At 49.7% G+C, this 20956-nt stretch overlaps 1 long non-coding RNA gene across 1 annotated transcript in view; it reads left to right on the plus strand.

Moving 5' to 3' along the window:
- Positions 1–11: 11 nt before the first annotated feature.
- LOC308556166 overlaps positions 12–20956 on the plus strand; it is a 34250-nt gene continuing 13305 nt past the window's right edge. Inside the window, exons 1-2 of the long non-coding RNA XR_013998684.1 lie at positions 12–220; positions 20021–20201. This is a non-coding gene — a long non-coding RNA (uncharacterized lncRNA). The remainder of the gene's footprint in view (positions 221–20020; positions 20202–20956) is intronic.

Genomic DNA, 20956 nt, shown 5'->3' on the forward strand with positions numbered 1-20956 from the left:
ACCCCTGACCCGGACGGAGGTCGGGGCTCGATACCCGGGCACGTGGCGGGGCTGCGCGCTCGATCCGCGCGGGCAGCAGCCGCCGAGGGTTTCTCTTTGTCGTCCGCGCTTCTCTCTCCCTCGCCCTCCCTCTCTCTGAAGACAGTAAAGATATATTAAATTAAAAAAACCCAAACAAACTGGAGTGGGAGCAAGGACAACAACGCAACGTCAGTGACAGGTAACCCTTCCTGGACGCCTGCCGTGTCCCAGGCACTGTGCTAGTCACTGCCTGTGAATTATTGTATTCACTTGAGCTGCCTTGTGAACGATGTACACTTATTATTCCGCATATTACCTGACACGGCGTTTTGCAGATGGGGCAGGATGGGAGCAGTGAAGCCACAGGCAGAGCACCTGCTGTTTGTCACCAGTGCACGGTCCCCACAGGGGCCCTGCAGCCCGGCCCCTTGCCCCCCGAAGGGGACACCGATTCCCTCGCAGCCAGGCCAGGGCACCCCTTTCCCTCTGCCTCCTGCGTCCCGCGTTCTCCAGCGGGAAGGGACAGGACCAGCCCTGGGGGTCTGCTCCTGGCCTCCCCTCCACGCCTGTCCCCCCCTTAGCCGGCCAGGAGTTGGGGGACTTTGGCAACAGGCGGTTTGGGACTTGGCGGAGAATTGAGCCTTATTGCCCCTTCCTTGTGCCGGGGAAGCCAAGGGTTGTGACCAAGGACAGGAGGGGACACAAATTGCCCCACGGGGAGCACGTTCTAAGAGCTGGCGCTGTGCAAGGTACTTTCCTTCTTGAATTTTAAATGTAATACTCACCTGCCGCCCTTGGAAACAGAATGATTAAGAACTCAGACGTGAATGCACGTTTTGGTCCTACGACTCGGTAATAAATTTGGGCCAACGATTACATCTCTTTCTGGTTCTCATTGGAAATAATGATGCCAACCAGGCTGCATGCAGCTGAGACGGGCATCAGGTGAAAGGAGGCATAGAAGAAGCTTAATGCAGCGCCTGGCACGGAGGTGCCACTCACCTTTATTATTGCATTGCTGTCGTCTTTATCTTCTGGGCAGGGAAGAAAGGTTAGGTATCTAGACTGCTCAGGTAAGTATTTGGGATCAGGCCCTAGGTCTGATTGGTGCTCTGTGCCCCCTTATCTTTTGTTATTTTGATCCCAGTTTCCACATTTGTTGTTTGGAAATATGTTTTCTTATTTAGATTTTTAAAAATTTTTTTATAGAAACATCCTTCAGAGCTCCCAGATAATGTGGCCTGATAACTTAGAGCCCTGAGTGGTAGACTTACCCTTGTTTACCCTCCTGTTACTTTATCCCACACTGGACCCCACATGTTCTCAAATGGGTTTTGTTTTCCCACAATTTTATTGGGTGTGAGTCATGATTTCTAATTTGGCTTCAAAGAGTGTTCACTATGCCATATGATTCACCCACTGATTCTGTAAGTCTTGTGTGCACACCCTGTTCTCTATCAACATGTGCCTTTCGGTTGTTTTCCTCCCTTTTTTTGATATCATCAGCTTGCAAGTCAAAGCAAAAGTGATAAGTGTGCCTTATGATAGGCTGGCTATGGTCCAAGAGAAAGGAGAGCTAGAAATGAAAAGCCATAGGCATTTGGGTGAGTTTTGGACTTAGGGATCTTGTTAGTTTCTCTGGCTACAAAGATGAACATACACATGGATGATTTAACTTAAAGCAGCTTAAAAGTTAGGTTTACCCCTGTGATGTTACGTGCCAGAAAAACAGTGGACTTCAAGTAGTGAGAATTCTAATCTTAGAACGACCGTGGAATTTCTGTGTGACCCGGGAAAGTCCTTTCTCCTCTCTGGGCTTCAAATTACCCATCTGTAAAATGAAATGATTGCCTGAGATTTCTCCCATCTCTGCTTTTCCAGGTTCTCTTTTTATTCAGGAGCAATATGTGATGTGTTCAACTATGTTTTCCTTTAAGTTTTCCCCAGTGTTATTAAAACAGACAGGTCGCCCTGCTTTAGTTTCTGGCCAGAATCTGTCTCCCGCAGCCCCTGTTGGCTGTCAGCCCCAGCCCCTCCCTCCAGCACTGTCGGGTTAATTGCATTTTCTCTCTTCTCTGGCTTGTCCTCACGGCCCCTCCTGGCAGAGTGAGTGTGGGAGCTGGGAAGAGCATCTTGTCTTCTCAATATTTATTGTCTACCGAACACAACAAATCCACCCCATCTTGCTAAGTGATGGAGGATACCTGACACAATCTCATTTTGCTTTTACTAAGTGGATATTCATGCAGACAGGTGGTACATTGCACCTAATGATGACTATGAGGCCTCCTGGCATGAATTACACATGCACACACGCACGCACACACGCACACACACCCAGCTTCAAAGCCCAGACAAAGCTGGTAACAGTGGATTCTGCCTCTAGGTGGTCAAGCACATGCTCTAGCCAGTCCTTGGATCCACACACACAAACCAGCGTCCCATCGTGGGAGAGGATCATTAGTATGAGCATCATCGGCATCGTTGCTGTCATCATCACCGTCACCACTGCCACCACCGTGATAGTGGGAGCACAATTTCATGCAACAAATAGTAACTGAGTTTTAACTATGTTCTAGGCATGTTGGGGGGAAGAAAGGTGATAAAAAGAGAAACAAAAATCAAGTCAGCAAATCAGTGAACAAGAAGAGGCTGTGATGAGAGACGCGAGTGAAAGAATCAGGCTGGCGCGCTGGAGGGTGCCTGGCGTTGTGGGAGGGGAGGAGGCTCAATGTTAGTTTGGATGGCGGGAGGCTTCTCGGAGGAGGTGGCGTAGGAGCTGAGATCCATGCAGGTTGCTGGGGAAGACGGGTGTGACTGGCACTGGAGGTAGGTTTGGTTTGGGGAACAGAAGCGGAGTGTGGGAGGGAGAGAGCAGGGAGTGAAGTGATTGGAGGTGAAGTTGGAGAGGCTGGAGTGCTAGGCCTTGAGGGCCTCTGGAAGATTTTAAGTAGGGCAGTGACATGGTCTGTGACTTGAGAGGGCTGCTCTGGCAGCTTTGTGGAGAATGTGTGGATTGGAGAGGTGCCATGACTTGGAAGTGGAAAGACTGGTCACCTCAGGTTCCTGCCTCGCCGTCCTGGCCTACGTGGACTCAGTCGCCAAGTCCGAGGGGCTCCGGGAGCTGTGTGGGGGCTTGAATCAGGGGAGCTACAGATTTAACATCTCTGGCTGGTGTGGCTCAGTTGGTTGAGCACCATCCCGTGGACCGAAAGGCTGCCAGTTCGATTCCTGGCAGGGCACACGCCCGGCTTGCAGGCTCCATCCCCCGTAGGGGGCGTGCAGGAGGCAGCTGATGGATGGTTCTCTCCCTCTCTCTTCCCCCCTCTCTATTCCTCTCTCTCTAAAAAATTAATAAAACATATATATTTTTAAAATTCCATTAAACAAATGTGTATGAGCTCCTACAGTGTGCCAGGCATTGTTCTAGGGATTACGAGTATAGAGAAGGGACAGGACAAAGCCCCCACCTCCTGGAGCTTATATTCCAGAGGCGACATAGGCAGGAAAGGGGCTGACAGGTGCGTGACACTGTTTTAGGCGGCAGAAAGTAGACAGTGCATGTTTAGAGAGAGTAAGTGCTGCGGAGAAGGCAGGCGGGAGGGGGATCGGAGCGACGGGGCCATTTGAGAGAATGAGGCGGCAGAAGATGAATTACATGAGGTGGATGGGGGGAAAGGGGGGCATGAAGAGGTTGTGGGGTTTGGCTTGAGCTTTGGGGTGCATGGCAGTGCCCCTTCCCAAGGAGGAGGAGCACAGGAAGTGGCTAAGTGGGAAATCAGGGCTCTGCCTTGGCCGGGCTGCTCTGCAGGGCCGTGTCCTCAGGTTGGTGACACAACCCGCGCTCCGTCGGAGGACCAGCTTGTTGGAGCAGCTGGCGGCGTGTCGCATGCTTCAGCCCTGCCCAGGAACGAGTCCTCCCGGCGCTTCCTTATGGGACCAGGAAAGCGCCCTCTCTGGGGCTGTGTTCCGCCTGCCGATCCCCACCTCCTGGCACTTGAACCTCAACGAGCACATTCTTGAACTTGTCACCCTCCCACCCTCTTCTCTTGCCGAAAGGCCACACCCCAGCTGGTGGCACTACCTTCCACCCACTCACCCAAAGAAAAGCTGGGAATCGCCCTGGACTCCTCTCGCCCCCTCACAGCCACGTCCAACCGGTCACCAAGGCCTTTTGCTGTTACCTCATGCCTGCTCTTCCTGCCCAGCCCCGCTGCGCACCAGCCCCTGAATCTCTCACATTTATATTCTTCAAGGCCCTTTTTGCCTCCTGGCTGGCTTTTCCCCATCCACGCTCCTTACTGATACCAGAGTGTGTTTTCTCAAGAGCAAATCAAACTATTATTTCCAGGACTTAGATCCATGCCTCTTCCCCACATTGTCTTCAGAATAAAATCCCAGCCTTTTAGTTTAGGATATAAGACCCATCATCATTGGCCACTGTGAACTTATTTCGTTGCATTTCTTGCATCTGCATATCCTTCATTACATGCTCCCATAAGACAAAAACTGCTGATAGCAAACTGAGGACGTGCTATGCCTGAGGAATCACCCCTTTTATATGTGTAAGGCTCTCTTCTTGAGATCCCATTGAACACCTATTCATACCTTAAAACCTAGCCCAGAAATCCCCTTCTCCAGAAAGTCTTCCTTTCTTCTATGCTATTTCTGGTCCTTGTACATGCTTCTATTTTTGCCACTCATTGCATATTAATACAGAGGTCTATTTACTTGCCTGTCCCCTTCAATACCAGAGGAGCTTTTTGAAAACTAGGATTGTGACTTACGCTAGGTTTGGTGTCCCCAAACCTAGCATGAGACTTGCCCTGAATGGTGGCTCACGAATAATTAAATTGGCCGCATTTGGACCTATAAGTCCTTCAGATGCAACCCGGAAACTCTCATCCTTCTAGAAGCTTATAGCAACCGATAATTATTGACAACAAAGGCAGTTCAGTAGGTACTTTATGGGGGAGTATGACCTGGGAGCCATCATGTACTTCCTAACGCCGTGTTTAATCAGGGGCAGCTAAATTACAGCTGGCCTCTTCCTGGGCCTGGGACACCCACAAGAGTATTTGTCAGGGCTTTGACCAGGTTAGAGGAGAGTAAGAACAGTTTGCCCTCTGGAGAGGCTGGGAGTGAGAAGTAGATTTACTTTCAAATCCAGAAAACTCTTTTACATACCCCCTAAAGGTTGCCTGAAAACCAAAAAAGTTCCTTTTTTTAGTTGCGTTCTCTCCTTTGCATTTTGCAGATTGGCCAGATCCTCATGTTCGTTATGGAATATTTCCTACTTTTCACATGACAGCGGACAACACTATCACCAAACCTTCTAGCACCCACAAGGGTTCCCTTTCCTCCAACTTCCAGGAGCATTTTCCTCACTTTCCTCTAAGTTACTCTCAAGGTCCTTTAGACTTTCGCTAACAGGCTCTTGGGGGCCCTTCCAGCTTCTGTCCTCTGGTCAAACACAGGATTGTGATATTGTGACTTGGATGTTGGACTATCGAGCAGAATTGTAATGATGCCACGTGTGTAGTTTTTTGTTATAGCAACAACCCACTTTCAGTACCAAACTTGGTTCCAGTTATCTACTGCTGGATACTGTTAAAAAACACACAGCAGAAACAGGCCAAAATGAAGTCACTTTTGCTAAGCTACCTCACGAAACCAAAACTTAATAACTACCCTAATAGTAGCTTCAGCCTCTCCCAGGAGTGGAATTTTAAACCAATTAGTCTGGAATTTCCTGATCCATGTTAGTGAGATAATTAGTGTGACAAAACCCCTGTCATCCCTTTCTTCCAAAAGAAGGTAACCTAGCTAAAAATAGTTCTGTTTTTTAAACTCTGTTTTTATTGATTTTTAGAGAGAGAGGGAGAGGGAGAGAGAAAGATGGAAACATCAGTGATGAGAGGGTCATTGATCGGCTGCCTCCTGCACGCCGCTGACTGGGGATTAAACTCACAACCCGGGCATGTGCCCTGACCGGGAATCGAACTGCAATCCCCTGGATCCTAGGTCGATGCTCAACCGTTGAGCCACACCGGCCAGGCTCTCTCGCACCCTTGCTCTTGCTCACCTTGTTCTACACTTGCTCTCTCTTGCTCGGTGACTACACTCACCTGTGTGCTCACCTGTTCTCTCTCCATAGCCATATGGCCCTGCAGACCCCACACACAATGGACTGTAGCTGGGATCACAAGCTGAGCTAGGCAGATGCTGGAGTGGACTGGACTTAAAAAGGGAGCAGAAACTCTGGGAAGTGGCCTTAATTCTGGCCCTGCTGAAGGCAAGATTGGCAAAACTGAGATGAGACCTCGGAAGGGAGCCAAGGTCTCCCTAGAAATTGATTAATTTTACATCATCAATAAAGCTTTCCATGAAACCCCATCCTCCCATGTGAGCCTCATGAAATTCTTTTCCTCGCAGCACCCCAAGAATTCCACTTTCACCAGTAACACTTCTGCCTATAAAAACCTTCCATTCGGTACAACCACTTGGAGCACCTTCCTAGTTGCTAGATGGGATGTTGTCCAGTTAGTGAATCACTTAATAAAGCCAATTAGCTCTTCACAAGTACTTGGTTGAATTTTGCTCTTTAACGGTAATAAATCACCCAAAACATGTTGCTTAAAACAAGAACAATTTTATTATGTTGCTCATGGTCTTCAGGCTTGAAAGGCTCATTTAGCCAGTTCTTCAGAGTGTCTCGTGAAATTGCAGTTGTTTGGCTGCGGCCAGAATCATTTTGAAGGTCAGCTTAGGCTACACCAAGGTAATCCTTCCCCGGGGATGTGCAACTAGGATATGACAGACTAAGCTGGTTGGCTAAGGGCCGATCTGAGGGGCCCTGGGGACTTGCAGAGTCAGAATGGAGCTGAGGCCGCTATATTGGACCATATGCAAGATCATTAAACAAAGCAAAGCAAGTCCTCTTTGGGGAGAGGAAACCAAGATACAGAGATAACAGAGAGTGTGGGGCACTCTGATTCCCGGTGCTTTCCGAGCCCTAAGTCCTGATGGTGCTTCCTTTCCAGAACACCTCTGCATTCTCACTGCAAGCTTCTATTTTGACTGGAGTTGTCCTAGAGAGATTTCTCTTCCTTGGCATATGCAACATGTCACCCTGACCAGAACCCTGGAAGGATGTTTATTATTCTCAAGGAGTGGTGGGGAGAAATGAGCATGTACTTCAGGACCATTGGCTCCTGCGTTCACTAACTTATATCCATTATTAATTCAAGTAAGTCTCTATTGAACTTCTGCTAGGCACCAGGTATGAGGTTGACTGGGCGCAAGATCTAGTGAGAATCACTCAGAGCTAAGTTCAAATCCCTCCTTCGCCAGTCGCTAGCTGGGTGAAGTCCCCACTTAATTGGGTTCCACTTTCTCATCTGGGAAATGGGCCTCACTTTGTGGAGTTGGTATGAAGACTGAATGATATATGTGTGTGTAGCTCATATGGCACATGAAAAGCCCTTAAATATTTGAATTTCCTTTTCTTCTTCTCATTCTCTTAAATCATAATAGACATTTGGGGCTGGACGAGTCTTTGTGTGGAAGGCTGTCTGTCCTGGGCACTGCAGGATGTTTAGCAATATCTCTGGTCTCTACCTACAGGATGGTAGCACTTCCGTTGACCCCAACTTGTGACAATCAAAAAAGTTTTCACGTATTGCCAAATGGGCCCCCGGGGTGTGGAGACAGGGTGGGAAGAATTGCTCCCTGCTGCAAACCACCACTTGAGATGGAAAGCGAAGGCCCGGCATCCACCTCTGTGTTTGATTTCCCAACCTATCTGACCCCCTGATTCACTGGAATCAGGAGGAAAGTAGACAGACACCAAGGCCAACTTTGCAGTGCTGGCATCGCAGGAGGGACCATCTGCATAACCCCTCCCTCCTGCGTTCTCCGGGGGTCAAGTCCGGTCCTGCCTGTTTAATTCCCTCCAGTGATTTCAACATTCAGCAGGTCTGTTGACCCACCGTAGCGCTGGAATGAAAAACAGGCTCAGCCACACTGAGTGGCGCAGAGAAGCTGGACCCTCCCCATTGCTGTTCCTGAGGCCGGCTCGGGGTTGAGGGTCATGGCGCTGGTGGCTCAGAGCTGGAACGTACTTGTCCTTTGCCTCAGGGAGAGGAAAGGGACTGTTTCCAGCAGTTGCTTCAGAATTTCTCAATGTGGGCGCCCTGGGCAAAGCAATCTGATTTGTGTGGAAACTGAGTTTGCGTGGCATGACTATGATTTATCCACAGATTGCGTTACATAACTAAAAAAATTCTTCGTTTTCTAAAAAGGCATTTGTTTACACTTGACATAAGTTTGAGGAAGTCAATAGTCTGTGTTAATTATCCTGACGGTGGTGATAATGGTGTCCTTTGGGGTGAGGGCTTCTTGACATTCTGTCAGGGTCAGGGGGTAGGACTGGTCTGGCTCTCAGATGCCTGTCCTACCCGGTTCTCCCTGGGTCTTTTACTGGCCTTCTGCTGTTCCTTAGACACTAAGGTCCCTCGGGGCCTTTGCACTTGATATCCCTTTTCCTAGAACATGCTCTATCTTAGTCGGGTGGGCTGCAGTAACAAAATACCACAGACTGGGTGGCTTAAACAACAGAAACTTCTTTCTCTCAGTCTGAAGGCTGGGAAGTCCAAGATCAAGGTGCTGACAAGATCGGTTTCAGTCTGAGGCCTCCCCTCTTGGCTTGTAGGGGGCCTCCAGCTCCCCGTGTGCTCACAGGGCCTTTCCTAGGGGCCTTCGCACAGAGGGCTGGGGGCAGGGAGCAACATCTCTCTTTACAAGGACACTAATCCTGTTGGATCAGAGCCCCGCCCTTAGGACCTCATTTCACCTTCATTGCTTCCTGAGAGGCCCCAACTCCAAATACAGCCACATCGGAGGATAGGGCTCAACATATGAATTTTGGAAGGACACAAACATTTGGTCCATCACACCCCCCGTTAGGCCCACACTTGCCTTTTTCCTTGATTGACTCAGCTCCTGAAGGTGTATCTACAACACACCCTCCCCCCCTCTTTTCCTGTCACCTTCTGTCCTTTGCTTTGTTTTTCTTCCTCACACTTAACATTACTTAAAATTATTTTATTTTCTGTCCCCACTTTGCGGCATTGTTAAGGAGTAAATGAGCTAGCTTAAATAGATGTTCACCGAGTGCCTCCCGTGTGCAAGGCACTGTACCAGGCTCCAGGGTTGCAATGGTGATAAAAAGCACACGCGCTCCCTGCCCTCATGAGCTTACAGTCGGGGAGGAACATTTATGGACACTGACTATATACCAGGTATGGTGCTGAGAGTTTTACTTAGATTATTTCGTTTGATCTTCATAAAAGTCCTATGACATGGGTTCTATTGTAGCTAATTTTGTGGAAGGGACAACTAAGGCCCCCAAATGGATAAGCGCCTTTTTCGAAGTCACTTCAAAGCTGTTTGGAGCTGGGTCTTGTCGTCTGGTGCCATAGCCGATGCTCTTGACCACGGTGCTAAACTCCACCTGGAAGGCGCGGGAGAGCACAAAGCGTGGTCGAGGGGATGAACAAAGTCGCGTGTGTCTGTGACTTCAGTGTTGAGGACTGTTCAGTACTGATTCCCACTTTACTATAAACACACTTGGATATAAAAACCTAAATGCTCAAGATTGAAACTATGAGGCGTTATCAACAATGTGATAAACATCACTGTCATGGGGTTCCTTCCCTTTAGAACATGTGCTAAAAAATAACAGGGGGGGCTTTGGGGGCAGACAGATCTGGGTTCAAACCCTTGCTGTCACTTACCAACCATGGGCATGTTCTGAGACTCAGTTTTCTTATCTGTGAAGTGGGAATAATAAAACCTACTTCATAGACTTTTAAAATATCCCTGTGAATAGAGGATACTTCATAAATAGGAGCTAGTTTTTATTATATTATTGTTTTCACAGTGCATTTAAACTATAATTTGATTTTTTTAAAAAATCACTAACCTGTATATTACATAAAGTGAGGCCAACCCGGGAGTGAGTTGTGTAAACTGATCACTTGGAAGCAGCTCTTTCTCCATCAGTTCCCCCTGAGGGCCTCCAGAGAGTCTCACCAGTCCCCAATTCCCTTTCCCCCGAAACGAGCGTCTCTGGGACTGGCAGCCCACCAAGGTTCTGGGAGGTCAAAGGAACCCACTTGACCTGCCATGTGTCTCCTTTCCCTTTGCCTCCAGTCTCAACAGGAAGGCGTCAGTGTTGAGTGAGGAAATCTGAACTTGAACCCAAGTCACACTCAGTTCTCGCTGGAGCCCCAGAAAGCATCTTCCTCTTTAGGGCAGGACGAAAGGAATTGAAATCTCACCGTCACCGGGTTTTAGGCTGTGGGCGTTTAGAAGGCACCTGTGGATTTTGCCTGCCCAGTGTCCACTCACTCCTTTTAAAAGTAACCTGACTTTTCTTTTCTTTGGGAAACCAACCTCCTGCTCTCAGGCCCTGTTCCAAGTCCAGGTGAGCGTGCAGCCGGCCAGTGTGTCTCATTCCTCCGGCCACAGTGACTGGCTCAAGGGTGGCGATAAAATCTGAAACTAGACCGATGAGGTTGGTTTTTTGGCATTTTTATTGGCCTCCTTTCCCCTCCAGGGACGCTGAGCCCTGGGGACGTAAGCTGGCTGCTTCTGCTTCAGCTTCAGCCGTCTAGAGGGCGCTGAACAAAGGCTGAAGCCCAGGGACAGGGACCCTACTCTCCTGTCATGTTGGGTTCTCCATCCTGTCAGGCTTGGATTTTTAGTTACTGGAGCAAATAAACCCAGCTCCTCTGTTCTGTCTTTCCTTAAATCAAACTGATTTTGGTTTCTGACACTGGAATCAAGGGATTCTCGAGCAATAGATCTGACTGTATTGGAGCGAGAGGAGGAAGCGGCCTGGGTGTGAGGGGTCTGGAAGCCGGGTCCTGGCAGAAGCTTTGAGGGCCACGGGCAGGGTTCGCCCCTGTCAGGGGGCTGTCACTGGCTTGGTTTGCTCTCAGGGCAGGACAAGACCAAAGAGAGGCGGTCGCGGAGGAACAGATGGTGAGGGTGTTATTTCCAATAGTAACTGCTGGTGAAAGTTCCTAGGGTGGGAAGGGGAGCCCTTACCTAGAGCTGTCTGGTTCCAGGAGGCGGGGCTGACCCCACCGGGTGTGCGAAACGTGGGGGGTAGGGGCGGGGTGCAGATTTGGACTGGCTTTGAGCTCCCTTGCTCTTTTGAGAGTTTTTCGGATTGAATGCAAGATTTTCGAAAAGATCACTTACCTGGGATGTGTGTAAATAAGCCAACATCTCACTAACACTGTGCCCCCGTTAGAACTATGTCTTGTCTTGTCCAGCCCTCTAGCCCCAAGGCTAGTGCAGAGCACACAGGTCAGGTGGCCCAGAGATGAGAAGCGGAGGCCCTGGGGTCTAATCCTGAGTCTGTCGCTTGCTAGATGAGTGACCTTGGGCAAGTGACTTCACCTCGGTGAGGCTGTGCCCTCACCTGCTGCTTTGGCTTGACCTGTGGATTGGCCGTAAATCACGATAAATGCTTGTCTGACACTTGGGTTGTGAGCAGTGGACGGGAGCCGTTACTGACGGGCGCTCGGCACCTGCCTGCGGCGCGAATGGACAGAGGGGCCGAGAAGCCCAGAGACGGAGAGGGAGCCGGAGCTGGGCTCTGCTCTGTCCCCAGGACGAAATGCCCGTCTCTTGCTGCTTCCATGTTGTTGTTTTTTGTTTTGTTTTTGGTGAAGGGGCAGATTCTAGCTTTTTCTTTCCTGGATAGGTTTTTCTCTTTTGATATTATCTATTTATTTAATCCTTACCTGACGCTATTTTTTCCATTGCTTTTTCAGAGAGTGGGGATGTGGGGAGGGGGCAGAGAGAAACATGGATGTGAGAGAGACACATCGAGGGGTTGCCGCCCGCATCGCCCCGTCCGGGGCCGGGGATGGAGCCCGCAACCAAGGAACGTGCCCTTGGCGGGAATCGAACCTGGGACCCTGCAGTCTGTGGGTTGATGCTCTAACCACTGAGCCAAACTGGCCAGGGCTGGCCTGGGTGTTATGTCAGGTGAGCTGAGTCCGGGACAGGGATGGGGTGCTTTTTAAGTGACTTATTTGGGGCAGTGCTCTCAGGAGAAGGAATGAGCGGGACTGGTTACATTTTTGTGGGGTCCAGAGAAAAATGAAAACGAGGGGCCTCTTAATTAAAAAAAAAAACACAGGGAAAAAGTGCTTTTAAAGACATTAAGATATCACACCTTTTTCTTTTTTCTACCATCTTTCTCTCGACTTGCCATGGTTGTTTGTTACTTGCTATTTAACGTAGTTCTAAGTAAAGGAAAAATTAAATTTAAATCATTACCATGAATATTGCCATTCTTCTCCATCTTGTGCAATGTCAGTTTTCAATGCAAGCATCAGAGTGTTTAACTTGGATGTGGAATCCCCAAAATTACACAATTTGTTTTTGTAACAAGGTGCCTCAGGCTAGTCAGAAGGGGGAGCACAAGCCAGACGCAGGAGGACCGGCAGGGAGAGCGCTCGAGGCCAAGGATGCGCCGCACCACGAGGCAGCCTGGCTGAGAAAGGAGGCCCCACGGTTATCACAGCGCCTGGGCCCCAGTCTGGGCGCCCGCACTGGGGGTGGCTCAGCTGCTTGGCCGTGCCGCAGTGCCGCTGAATGTGCCAAGGGCTGGGACAGTGGCCACCGTGCCCTGCCCTGGGAAGGGGGCACGCGCTCAGGCCCCGGCCAGGGTGGGAGGGCTGCAGCGGTCACGGGTCAGGCAGAATGTGGGCTGCGGGGGGTAGGGGAGTGGGAGGGTGTTAAATACTATGACACTGGAGAGGGCCCCCCTCATCACCACACTCCTCCTTCTCTAGCTTACGTCTGCATCGCCTCGGCCCATCACCCTTGGAGTCCCCCACAAGCGTTCTCCCGTCTGGGTTTGTGCACCTTGGCCAGGTCTGGTATACAGTCCAGTATCCTAGCACGTCCCGAGTTGGCCCAGGCTAAGGTGTTACCCTGGAAATCAGTCTGCAGGCCAGAAGAAGAGGTGGGACAAATCCCAAGGAGGGCAGGCCTTGCACTGCCTTATTTTCCCGCGAAGCAGGGGGGTGGGGGTGGGGGTGGGGTTTCTATCTTCCAGCAAGAGAACAGGGCCACCTCTGCAGACCCAGAGGGGTGAGGAGTATCTGGGATTATCTCTTCAGAGAGGCTTTCCTCAAAATCAGGGTCCTCCCTTTTCTACCAGGGCCTTGTCTTTGGTGTAAAGGGATGCGCCCAGGAAGGAACTGGCATTCTGTGCCTTGTGCCACTCTTACAGTTCAGTCTTGTGCCCGGTCTTCAGCTGTCAGCCCTCCAAATGTCAGAGATAAGGGTCTCTTTAAATGCGGCCAGGCAGGCCCTCCGAAACTGTCAATCGATGAGTCCATAATTTTCTCTCACAAATCAGTGGTGCTTAGCAAAAGCCACCTACCTGCAGGTCTGCTCGGACAGCGTTCCCCCCCCCCCCCGACCTCTCAGACAGCACCGGCCGTCAGCTGGAGCATCCCCCCCCCACCTTTTCCGCGTCCCGTTCATGGCGGGTGCGAGTCTTAGCAGTCACACTGCTGTGACACGCACTTTGTCTCCTAGGACCACTTCTGCTAGCAACTGTTTTTGGTCAGTTTCCTGAGAAGCAGAACCTGAGATGGGCTCATTTGATATTTTTTTGGGGGTGGGGGGCAGCAGACAAGGCTGGCAAAAAGTGAAGCAAGAATGTGGCCCCCGAGGCCAGCCCAGCCCGATGCTGGGCGCGGCAGAGCACACACTGGGTCAGAGAGTTGGCCCCAGGGCGAGGTGGTCATCCCACCTCTCCTAGCAAAAGCACAGTCCCTGGTGCTCTCTCTTCTTTCTCAGAAATCTGTCTGGGCGGCAAGCAGGTCCTCAGCCTTAGGGGAGAGGAACTGGGAGAAGTTGCTTGGCTTTTGGCCCAGTTTCCCTGGAAAATGATTTCAGGTCTAAAGTTACTTTAATTCATGGCAACGCATGTCACTGATAGCATCTCCACCCGCGTGGCCATTGCCATGGGGGCGATGATAAGGCCTGGCAACATGTTTCTGTGCAGCCAGTTGCCCTCCGGGAACCTCTAGTTGGATAATCATGGACCTCACAGGGATTGTGTTGCAAAGGTCTTCCTCGTTGTTTCCCTCTAACCCCTGGGATGTTCACTGCTTGTGCGCTAATTATGGACTGAGTTAGAGAATCAATGTGAAATCTGAAGGACTTGGGATATAAACACCGATAAACACACTTAAACATTTTCAGTGTGCCAAGGAGGGTCAAGATAACGGTGTAGGGAAGCCAGGTACTCACCTCCTCCCACAACCACATCAAAATTACAACTAAAATACAGAACAACCATCATGCAGAACTGCCTAATAGCTGGCTGAATGGAAGCCCTACAACTAGAGAATTAAAGAAGCCACATTGAGACTGGTAGGAGGGGTAGAGGCGTGGAACAGGCTGGTCCCACACCCACGTGTGGCGAGTTTTTGATTGAGAAGGATATCTTGGCTGCAGAGGTCCCCCACAAAGAGCAAGGGGGCTCAGCCCCACACCTGACCCCTCAGCCCAGGGTTCCAGTGCCAGGAAGAGAAGGTCCCGTAACTTTGGGCTGTAAAAACCAGCGGGGATTGTGGCTGAGTTGAGATGGTAGCTATGGGAGACCCAAGCAGTTCCTCTTAAAGGGTTAGCGCACAGACTTACAGGGACTCACTCTCTCTGAGCTCCAGCACTGGAACAGCAGTTTGAAAGGATCCAGGGACATACGAAGAGGAACTGAATTGTCTGGCATCAGGGCAAGAACTGGGGGCAGCTTTCTCCCACACAAAAGTGCTGGCGGAAGTCTTTGCTCCTTTGCTGAGACCTCCCTGCCACAGAGCCAACTGGCAAGCACCATATCTGAGTCTCCATCAACCTGGTCCACACTGTTCATCCTGCCCTAGTGATTACCTGAGACTCGGCCCCACCCAATTTGCAGCCCCACCCAAGCTGTTTGTAGTGGTTTTTCCATATGAATAGCTGGTCCTGGCTCAGGATTCAGACTTTCCTGAGTTCTCTTAAACAAGCAGCAGCTGGCCTCAGCGTGCCCTATACCTCTTGATAAGTGGCCCTAGGCCCAGCACTAGCAGCAGCCTGCCAAGGGTCACACAGCTTGGCCTCTCCTGGGCACCTCCAAGCCAAACACAAGTAGCAGCCATCTGCAGATTGCTCTGTAGCTCGTGCTGGGTGATCCTAGGAGGGCACAGGCACAAAGCTGACTTTGCACCTCCAGGGAAGCCCCAGAGCAAGGGCACCTGGTGGTTAGCTTCAGACCATGCTAGATTACAACCCTACCACATCCACAAGTGACACACTCAAGGGGCAGAATTGGTGAGCACCAAAGCCTCACTGAAGCAAGTCCTACTCCATAGGGGTGTCTCCTGCACATCAGTTCTCCTGCTGTAGTTGCAGCTGGTCCTCACAATGGATTGGCCTGGGAGTCAGTTCCTCCCAACCACACCAACATCAACCAAGGCTCAACCAGGACAGTGCACACAGCCCACACGGGGACACACCCAGAGTACCCAGCTCAGGTGACTGGGGAGACTGAGTCACGGGGCCCTACAGGACACCTACTACACAAGGCAATTGGAAATGCTACCAATTCCAGGAGACCTAGCAGATCTCCTTAATACATAGAAACAAACAAAAGGAAGCAGACAAAATATAGAGACAAAGAAACATGTCACAAATGAAAAAATAGGAGAAATCTCCAGACAAAGAGCTAAATGAAATGAAAGCATGCAAACTACCAGATACAGAGTTTAAAACAATGATTGTAAGGATGCTCAAGAAACTTAGAGAAAACTTCAAGAAACTTAGTGAGAACATCAATGATTTAAAAAAGGACCTGTCAGAAATGAAGGCTACACTAACTGAAATGAAGAATAATTTACAGGGAATCAACAGTAGAAAAGACACCAAGAATCAAATCAATGATTTGGAACATGAGGAAGCAAAAGCAATCAGAACAGCAAAAAGAAAAAAAGAATCTAAAAATATAAAGATAGTATAAGGAGCCTGTGAGACCAACATTCACATCATGGGGGTACCAGAAGGAGAGGAAAGAGAGCAAGAAATTGAAAACCTATTTGAAAAAATTAATGACAGAAAACTTCCCCTACTTGGGGAAAGAAATAGACTTACAAGTCCAGGAAGTGCAGAGAGTCCCAAATAAGAGGAACCCAAAGAGGCCCACAGGAAGACACATCATCATTAAAGTATCAAAGGTTAGAGACAAAGAGAGAATCTTAAAAGCATCAAGAGAAAAGCATTAGTTACTACATGGGAGCACCCATAAGACTGTCAGCTAATTTCTCGATAGAAATTTTGCAGACCAGAAGGAGTGGCAAGAAATATTTTAAAGTGATAAAGAGCATAGACCTACAACCAAGACTACTCTACCCAGCAAAGCTATCATTTAGAATTGAAGGTCAGATAAAGAGCTTCCCAGACAAGAAAAAGCTAAAGGAGTTCATCACCCCAGACCAGTACTACAAGAAATGTTGAAGGGTCTTCTTTAATAATAATAATAATAATAATAATAGATAAAAATATGAATGATAAAATGGCAATAAATACATATCTATCAACAGTTGAATCTAAAAATCAAAATAAATGAATAAGGAATGTAATAAAATAAACTGAAGAATAAAATAGAGCCAGAGGACTGGAACAGACTAAAGAATCTTAGAGGGAAGGGGGCTGGGGGGAGCTGGGAAGAGATTAACCAAAGAATTTATATGCATATACGCATAACCCGTGGACACAGACAATAGGGTGGTAAAGGCCTGGGGTGTGGTGGGATCCAGGTGGAGGCGGGCAATGGCGGGGGGACATCTGTAGTACTCTCAACAATAAAGGTAAAAAAAGAATAAAGAAAAATCTCCAGTGTGCCAACGCTGTTTTAAATCCTGGGATGTAACAGTGGATAGGATGAGGTTCCAGTTCTCATAAAGCTCACATTCTAGTTCTGCGTAATTCTTTGTTCAGTCAGTAGACAGGGTTTATATTACTCTATATAGATAAAAATTATGCTCTGATGCCTTTTTTTTTTTTTTTGTACAGCTGCTGTTCTTCTCTTGTTAATGAGGTACTTCAATATTTGTTATTTGCTTAGTTTTCAAGGTACTGACTGCTCTCTATTCCCAGGGCTCTTGCAAATCTGTTCAGTGCCTCTCTTTAAGACTTTTAAATGTTCAAAGACATCGGATAATCAGCTCCATGCTTTGTATTTCTCCCCCTGAAGACCCCTTTTCTGCTTCCCTACATCTTTCTTCTCTAGCCTGGATGGCTGATTCTTTGCCTCGCTTCTGGGTTGGACCCTCTGTTTCCCAGATCCCAAGTCTTCCCTTGTGCTCCCGAATTCATTGTGTGCTCCCCACTGTGTCCACAAGACGGAGAGCTTGGGAGGCCTGGCCTAACCGAATATGTCACTGGGCTCCCTTCATGCTCAGTTCGTAGTTTGGTACAAAGGTCTTGATGTAAAATAATTTTCCATCAGAATTTTGAAGCCTGTTGAAAAATCTGATGCAATTATGATTCCCTTTGCTTTATAGGTGAATGTTTTTTTCACTCTCTGGGTTCTTTTAGGATTCATTCTTTATCCCAATAAAGTATTTCTCAATGGTGAATTAATTTATTTTACTGTGTGCGTGGTGGGATTTTTTAATTGGAAAACCCATGTCCCTCAATTTTGGGAGATTTAGTTAACAGCAAAAGCTCTGCTAACTATTACTCAGTTGCCTTGCTAGATTCACTCACACCTCCCATTCTCTGGAAAATATACCAATACCCACAGCATACTGAGAGCTTGTGAGCCGGAGTGCCCGCAGCTTTCATTCCCATCAGTTGAGTCGCATGCTTACCAATATCTGTCCGTTGCATTTTTTCCTAAACTTGCTTATGCCAGTTGCACTTGTTATTGCAATTATACAAAATAGTTTAAAATTATACCTACCAATGAATAGGAATGTACAAAAGAACCGTTACCACAAAAACCAAGTTGAAAGCTTTGGGGAAAAAAATGGGTAATGTCAAGTCACTTCTGTAAAAGATTGGGGAAATAAAACTAGAGTAACTCAGCACTTAGCTGGTGTTGAAGCCGAGTCCTTGCTCCCCTTCAAAGAAACTGAAATGGAAAATCTTAGACCACGTAATCCAGGAAATGCATTGAGATCCAGCTAGCAGACTTAGACTCAAAGGAAAAACCTTGGCCTGAAGTTTAGTGAATGAATACACATTTTTGTGGTTTAAGGCAAAACTAAAATGGTTAAATGCTAACTTGAAAACATAGAGACTGGGCAGATGCCATGTAACCAAGCAATAAAGTCTCTGTCACCAACACCGGGTCAAACTGTACCTCCCGATGGGTTGCCCTGAGAAGCACACCACGTCGCCGCATTGGTGTTTCTGCCAAAAATGTCAAGCACCGACCTAACCATAAGGAAGCTTCAGATGAGCACAGGTCAGGTCTAGTGGATACAAGGGGACGGAAGCCAGATTGCAGCCAGCTGAGAAATAAATAAATAGGAGGCGAAGCAGTAGAGACAAATGTAGACCTTCCCCCCCCCAAATGTCTGGCTGTGAAGAGGGGAGAGGGGGCGGCATCAGCTGGCAGAAGTGTCAAGTTGGAAGAAAGACAGGCAGCCGTGCTTCTTGGGGAAGGAGCCAGTCCCATTCCTCCCACCCCTTCTCCCTTCCCTCCCTCCCTCCCTCCCTCCCTCCCTCCCTCCCTCCCTCCCTCCCTCCCTCCCTCCCTCCCTCCTTCCTTCCTTCCTTCCTTCCTTCCTTCCTTCCCTCCCTTCTCCCTTCCCTCCCCTCCCCTCCCCTCCCCTTCCCTTCCCTTCCCTTCCCTTCCCTTCCCTTCCCTTCCCTTCCCTTCCCTTCCCTTCCCTTCCCTTCCCTTCCCTTCCCTTCCCTTCCCTTCCCTTCCCTTCCCTTCCCTTCCCTTCCCTTCCCTTCCCTTCCCTTCCCTTCCCTTCCCTTCTCCTTCCCTCTTTCCCTCTCCCCTCCTGCTTTTCACCTCTAAGCTTAATTTTGCCTCTTTCTAAAAAGGAACCCTAGGTGGTGAGGGGGGTCAGAAAGAGAGGGTGAAGCTGCTTGATGACAGAGCTTGCCTGGTGAGGGGACTCCCCGAGAGGCAGAGCCCAGGTGGGCCGAGGACCTGCCCCGTGCTGCAGGAGGGCGCAGGAGTCGTGGGGGTCAGTGTAGGTGAGTTTGCGGTGGGGGAAGTTGGGGAGGGAGAGGACTGTAACCAGGGCTTCTCCCGTTGTATTCGGTTCGGTTTAGTGAGACCCTCACTAGGCTCAAAAGGAGCATCTCAGTTTTCCCGGAGGCTGAGGAGAGTTCTCTTCTCCGAGATAAAGGGTGGCGTGTGGAAGGCTCCGTGAATCTGAGCCCGGCAGCCCCGGCAGGGGAAGGCTGGCTGAGAATATCCATTTGGCCTGGTTGTTGGTTCAGATGATGCCAGGACTCAGTGACACAAGCTTAGACCCAGTGACGACCCTTGGGAGGTATCTGGACACAGGGGTCATGGCCTGACGCTTTCTTTTCAGAGTGATTTTACTGGGGGACTACTATGAGGTGTCGCTAGGAGGTTAGAAATGAGGGGATCAGCTGGCCTCCCACAGTCCGACGGTAAACTGAACATGCAACTGGTGGGGGGTGCCCATGGACCCCATGCCTGCAAACCTTCACTGTGTGTGGGCCAAATGTCCTAGCAGGATGGCTGGGACAGGGTATTTTGGGCCCAGGGTATCTGTGGAGATAACATCTCTACTACGCAGGTTTCAGCTGCTTGGTGTGTTTGTGTGTGTGAAAGGGGTGTGTGTGTGTGTGTGTGTGTGTGTGTGTGTGCGCGCGCATATGTGAGCATGTAAGTGGTGTGATTTATCCACTCTATGCAAATATGTTCCAGGACAGCCACAGGGAGCAGAGAAGCAGCACAGAACACCTACAGACCCGTCAAAGACCTGCCGGATAGACAGAGGGCAGAAGCGGCCCAGGCAGAGGGCCAGGGGGCCGGGGGAGCAGCGGACACAGCCGCAGCTCCAGCTCGCAGGAACGCCTTCGCAGGACGGGGGGCCCCTGGAATTCAGGTGCGATCTGGGGAAAGGGAGAGGCAGACTCAGCTGCATGAGATTAAGTTGTTGATGTGCAGCAGGATTGGGGCCCAAACAGGAATTCAGCTCCATTTAGAAAGGGCAGTGTCCACTTGCAGTGCTTTTGAACTGGCGAGCCGGGCATCCTCAACAAAAAATGTTCTCCCCTCCTTTTGCTTCATTCCCCTTTATTTCAAGCTCCTGAAACAGGTAGGGGCTCTCTCTTTAAAATGGTTCTTGGACGAGGGAGCCCAGGGTTGGGCCGCGGCTTTGGAGACGCAGCTTCCAGGGCCGGGCGGGCTCCGGGCAGGTCCTGAGCTGGGGCACCGGACACGCGGCCTGGCCGCGCTGCGCTGGACACGCAGGGGTTAACCCACACGGGGCCCCGTGCCGTCCTCGAGGCTCTTACGAAAGCCTCGGTCAGCTGCCCAGCTTCCTTCCTCTTCACACGCCCCCTCCTTTTAGTGTCTGTGTGTTTTATTTAAAGTGAGGCGACATTTACATAACTAACCCCTTTAAAGTTCAGGATTCAGTTTCCTTAAGTACATTCGAGCTGTTGAGCAACCGCCACCTCCAGAGGCCTAGTTCCAGACCTCTCGTCACCCTCAGGAGGGACTTGCCACTCCCCCGCTGCCCCCTGCACCCCGAGACCCTGCTCTGCATCGCTGGGTGTGCCCGCCCTGCGTGGGTCAGTAAGTGGAGTCACGCAATATGTGACCTCTGGGTCTGGCATCTTTCCTCAGCCCTTCGGT

Source organism: Miniopterus schreibersii (genome assembly GCF_964146895.1).
Source record: "Miniopterus schreibersii genome assembly, chromosome: 4".
Classification (NCBI taxonomy): Eukaryota; Metazoa; Chordata; class Mammalia; order Chiroptera; family Miniopteridae; genus Miniopterus; species Miniopterus schreibersii.